We start from the raw sequence: 6,023 nt of genomic DNA, 5'->3' as shown, positions 1-6,023 counted from the left end.
CATCCCTTAAAAAAAAAAAAAAAAAAAAAAAAAGAGCTGATGATGTAGGTTAGTGGGAGAGTCCCCCTGGGTCCAATCTCTAGTACTGAAACAAACAAACAAACAAATAACACTAGGCAGGAAGGTGAGTGAGAGAGGAGTACCAGAAGCTATTGGCAGAATGATGCAAAGAGTGTGGTGAACAAAGGGTGCACTTGCTTTAAGGAGGCCAGGTTGTGGGGCACAGATGGGCATACCAAGGACCACTGTGGGCTCCGTGGCTCACACTCAACCTCAGGTTAGCACAAAACCAACCATTTTCAACTTCAGAGAATCAAGTTTCAAATCCTGTTTTGGAGAAACCACCCTAGCTTTTGACTCTTAAAAGAGTGCGGAAGCTTCAGGCCGTATCAGGATGTGGTCATATCTTTCCATGTCTGTTATCTTATTGACAGAGTTGTTTTGACTTGTCTGACTATAGATCATGTGATATACTTGTTTATCCAAGGCACCAATTTCTCTTTAGTCCTACTGCTGGAAGCTTTTCCATCTTGTCTTCCTATATACATTCTGATCTTTTATAATTTCTAGGAAGGGGAAAACCTAGGCTTAGGACTAAATGCTACTTTTATGTGAGTGGGTTATCTTTTTATTTAAATGCATTATTACAAACTGTATGGATTTATGTGCATGCATTTTTAATTTGTGGAGACGGTGTTACATATATTCTTCTAGTTTTTACATTTTCCCACTCAGGGCTTGTTATAGGGACAGACAGGCAAGGCATTGAAGATAGCAGGAAACAGTTTTATTTGGCTGCATCCAGGTTCAGAGGGCACAGCTTTTGCTGTAATCAATCAATCCCTTTGAACCCCGAGTTCAGGTAGTTTCAGAGTTTTATACCCAGCATGCAAGGGGAGGGGCTCAGAAGTTCACAGTCTGCAGAAGTTTACAGAAAAGCAGCTTTTTCTCTCACTGTTTTGGGCAAGTTAACTCTTCAAGGACAACACCTGAGAAGGGGAGAGCTTCTTCTCCCCCTCTTTCCTCCCCTTGCCAGCTGTTACCATGGAGCTTAATTGGTATCTTCTCTTCTCTTAGGAATGTAGACATCTCTGTGAAGCCCATCTCAAGGCCAGAGGCCTTGTTTGCACATTTCTACAAACTATTATACTGGATGTGAAAAACTAGTAAGGGGGTGTCCAGCACCTGGAGTCCTGATATCTTCCTGGCCAGTGGCCAAGTAAAACAGGGTGACAGGAAAATAGGAAGTTTATCTACATTGAACTCTTTTGCAGAGACTCTTTAATGGACAGTCCCAAAATCAGCCATGATGAAGATTTCTGGAGAAGCGCAGTTAAGACTTTTCTGATGAGAAAGGGGGTGCCACTACAGGCGATGCATTTAAGAGTTATCCATGCTGCTTTGCCTACATCTAATCTGATGTTACTCACTAAGGCATTAGACTTCGATGTGTGCACCCACCACATTTAGCTGTCCACTCGCCAGTATGGAGCACTCAAGTAGCCTCTAGCTCCTTGCTTCCCTGAGCAGGCAATAACTTTGCACACATTCCCAGATAGAGCCATAGGAAAAGGTTGTTTTTTTTTTTTTCCCCAATATATACCAGGAGCAGAATTACAGGGTTATAGAACATATGTTTTCTCCATTAGAATAAATCCTGTCAGATCACTGTCCAGCTGTTTCAGTTTAGATGCCCATCAGATGTAGAGGACAGTGTGTTCCTCTTTTCCCACATCCCTTTCCACTTTTGGCATCATTCAGATTTCTGACTTTTTGTTAGCCTGAAAAGTGTAACATGGTATCTTTATGAATGTTTTCATTTTCATTTATCTTATTATTATTATTATTTTTTAAGATTATACAATAACTTATTGAGAGCCCTCCCTCCCTGCCCTGGCAGTCTCTAGGTCACTTTTTCCGCTTGTAGATCTTGTTGGCCAGCCCCAGGAAGATGGTGGGAGGTAGGGGCGCAGCATACTGCTTGATGAGACTCATAAGGTGGCTGTAATGTCTTCTTTATATTTGGAGAACACAGCTGGTAGATTCATCTCCTCGTACAGTGCCCTCACCTGGGCCACCTTCTTGGTGTCCTTCTGCCCATAATTATCCTGCAAGATCTGGCGCTGTTCTGGAGTGGCCCGTTGCAGACATTGAACCACCAGCCAGCTGCACTTGTTGTCCTGGATGTCAGTGCCAACTTTTCCCGTCACACTAGGGTCGCCAAAGAGGTCAAGGTCATCATCCTGAATCTGGAAGAACTCTCCCATCTGCATCAGGATCTTCTGGGCATTAGCATGTTCCTTCTCCCCATCAATGCCTGCCATGTACATGGCAGCAGCGATAGGCAGGTAGAAGGAGTAGAAAGCTGTCTTGTACTTGACAATGGATTTGTACCTCTTTTCAGTGTATCTGCCAAGATACACTGGCTGTGATGAGGTCCAGGGTCTGCCCAATCTCCCTCTGATAGAAACTCTGCAGGAATAGCTCAATCAAGTTCAAATAGTAGGACTGATCCAGGCAGTAGAACTTCAGCAGGCGGTAGATATATGCTTCCAGAAGCAGAGTGTCATTGATGGCATCCAAACCTATGCCTGGCTTCTGATACCAGCAGAGCTGTAAAGGGTGTAAAGGGTGCATCCATGATGTCATCTGACACCAGGAAGAGAGCTTGCAGCAGTTCCACACACCAGCCCACTGTCAGGGCCCTCTGGAGACTATCAACATCCTGTTTCTTGGATCCACCAGCTCCCGGAATGCTACCAGCACCGTCATACCCCGGTTGTACTTGCCTCTAATGGCATTATATTCCAGGACCTCCTTGAGTCAAGCAATAGCATCTCCTGTCTCTGGGTGCCCCATCTCATCTTCAGTCAGCACCTTGACTGTCTGGGAGAAGTGCTGGATGAAATCTTGCTTTTCCTGAGCATAACCATCTGATTTCTGGTCTCCATTCATTCTGAGAGAGGACCAAAGTGCTCTGCTCTGGGACGCTGGGTCTTGTTTCATTTATCTTATTATTAATGACTCATATTTTCAGTAAATGACTCTGCCTTAGTAAAGCAGATGCACCTAGAACAGTCAGGTTGATCCTGTTGTTGCAGGTTCTTGTTCTCCTTGCTCTGCTCCCTGGGTTATACCCATATATTACATATATGTCTCTATATAAACTTTTAACATTTTATTAATGTATTATTCATGTACCATAGGATCCACCCAATTAAAGTAGAAAATTTTATGGTTTTTAATGTATTCACAGAGTCCTACAACCATCACCACAATCAGTTTCAGGACATTTTTATCACCCTCCTCCCCCATAAAAAATAATTCTGTAGCTACTTCACAAACACTTTCTCAATAACTGTGTGGGAGAAAAGAAAAATAACTATTGGGAAGAAAATCTGAAGTAACACAGAAATATGCCCATCTTTGGCTAATGCTATCTGAAATTTCCTCTTGAAATGAAATAGGGCAGTATTAAGCAGCTTTTTGTAACCGTGATGAAAATGCCTGAGAAAATCATCTTAGAGGAGGAAGAATTCATTTTTGGCTCACAGTTTTAGCGATTTCAATCTCTGGTTAGCTGGCTCCATAGTTTTGGGCCTGAGAAGAAGCAGAATATCAGGTGGAAAGGCATGGAGGAGGAAAGTTGCATCACTTGGCAGTTGGGAAACAGAGAGGAGGGCAGGGGGAGGAAGGGCTGGGGTGGTGTGGGAAGAGGAGGCCAGGGACAAGATTTGTTCTTTCTAGAGCACAAGATTTGTGCTTTCTAGAGGGACAAGATTTGTGCTTTCTAGAGGGACAAGATTTGTGCTTTCTAGAGCACACCCCAGTGACCGACCTCCTCTAACTAGGTTCCACTTCCCAAAGCTTCCACCACCTTCCACTAATGTCAAATTATTAATCTATCATTAATCTGCTGATGATAAATCTTGATCCAATCACTCCCAGAAAGCCCCACCTCTGAGCATTGCTGCACTGGGGACCAAGCCTTTAACTCATGAACCTTTGGGGGACATTTCAGATCCAAACCATAATAGGGACAGAAGATAGAAGAAGTAGGGGGTAAATGAGAAAGAAATAGGGAAGTGAAAGGAAAGACTCTAAAAACAAACCAAGGAGAGCAGTGAAGAAAACCTGGAGGGGAGATGCCTCCAGGGAGAGATTTTTTTTTAAAAGCACTACTGTGGGAGAATCAGGTGAGCTCTTTCAATTTTTTTCTTTTGTTTGTTTGAGACAGGCTCTCACTATGTTACCCAGACTCCTGAGCTCAAGTGATTCTCCTGCCTCAGCCTCCTGAGTGCTTGGGACTGCAGGTGTGCCACTGTGCCCAACTCCAGTGAGTTCTTTCTGCACTATATGTAAGGCTTCAGTGGACGTGAGGTTTCTTAGCAGCCCCAGTGATCTGTGCCACACCATGTTGGAAGTAAAGAACAATAAACACTGGAAGGAATCAAAGGTCCAATTTCCCCCTAAACTGCTAAAAGGGAATGTAACACAAACCATGCCATGAACTGAGAATAGAAGTCTTAATTTTAAGTTCTATTTTCTTCTATGCTTTCATGACACACAGGTGGGCCTGGTAATGTCCCTTGGAATTTTCTCACAGTGGCCAGCTTTGCACAGTGTTAGCTTCATGTAATTTCCCCCAGCACAGTCCTCAATACAGCAAAGGTTTCTCATGGAAACCGAGGATTCTCCATTCATTCATTCGTTCGTTCGTTCGTTCATTCACTCATTCACTTAACAAATGTTTATTGAGTACTTGGGTTCTGCTCTAGGCATGGGGACATTATAATTTATAAAAGAGAGATCTACTTCCTAACAGTCCAGGGAAATACCATCACAAATAAGTAAATGAATGATGAACATCTGAGGTGCCAAGTGTCCTGAGGCTGGGATGGGCAAGGGGAGAGATGGTGAGAGTTATTCCAGGCAGGCAATCAGGGAAGACCACACTAGTACACTGATGGGTGTTTAGAGACAGAACTGAAGTGTGAGGCGGGTCTCTGGCTGTTTTGTTGTTGTTGTTGTTGTTGTTATGGTTGTTTGCAGTACTAAGGATTGAACCCAGGGATTGACTCATGCTAGGCAAGTGCTCTGCCACTGAGCTACATCCCCAGCCCTCTAGTTGTCTTTTGTACAAGACAAGGCATCCAGAACAGAGTTCTCCTGAAAAGAGGGAAAGCCAGGAATAATGTATGACATCATTTATGTTAGTATGACACATCTATTCCTGGCTTCCTTTGTTTTATTTTATACTTTATATGATAGGCTAGAGCTTTTAAATCATGTAATACTATGTTTGCAATTCCTCCAACATGCTGTATTATGAAAATATGATTTGTATCATCCAAGGATATATAGCCCTCTAAATTTTGTGTCACAAATTTAGATTTTTTTTTAATGTTGTCCTTTCAGGAAAGGAGAGTCAAAGATATGTACTAGCTACCATATCATTTGGCAATTCCTCTTATATGTAAATATCCAAAACAAAGAAACAAACAAACAAACAAAAAAACATTGTTACACAATTGTACATGCATGTGCATGGAAGCATTATTCTTAATAGCCAAAACATGGAACCAATCTGTTTCCACTAGCTGGTGTAGAGATTGATTCTGGAAATGTAAAGGCAGCATTCCTCTGGTGAGCAAACGCCAGGGGACAGGGACGGAGGTGGGGGTGGGGTAAAAGTTTCCCACGATTGGAATATTTTGCAGTCTTTCCCAGGCACTCTTGAGATAACCAATGCATGCTTTAGGAGTCTTGTTAAGGAACTAGGGACCTAATCTGACATGATGAAGATTTGGGTCTATTTCTTCTTCTATTAGGTGCAAGTTCTCTGATTTAATTCCTAGGTCCTCGATCCACTTTGAATTGAGATTTGTGCATGGTGAGAGATAGGGGCTTAATTTTATTTTGCTGCATATGGAGTTCCAGTTTTCCCAGCACCATTTGCTGAAGAGGCTATCTTTTCTCCAATGCATGTTTTTGGTACCTTTGTATAATATGAGATAACTGTA

The 6,023-nt window shown here is 42.7% G+C and overlaps 1 pseudogene; it reads right to left on the bottom strand.

The window, feature by feature from the left end:
• Positions 1 to 1,854: 1,854 nt before the first annotated feature.
• On the bottom strand, positions 1,855 to 2,995 carry LOC107141206 (annotated as a pseudogene).
• Positions 2,996 to 6,023: the final 3,028 nt, after the last annotated feature.

Source organism: Marmota marmota, unplaced genomic scaffold, assembly GCF_001458135.2.
Source record: "Marmota marmota marmota unplaced genomic scaffold, marMar, whole genome shotgun sequence".
NCBI classification, from domain to species: domain Eukaryota; kingdom Metazoa; phylum Chordata; class Mammalia; order Rodentia; family Sciuridae; genus Marmota; species Marmota marmota.
The sequence above is the reverse complement of the archived record's forward strand: the minus strand, read 5'-3'. Positions and strand labels throughout refer to the sequence as shown.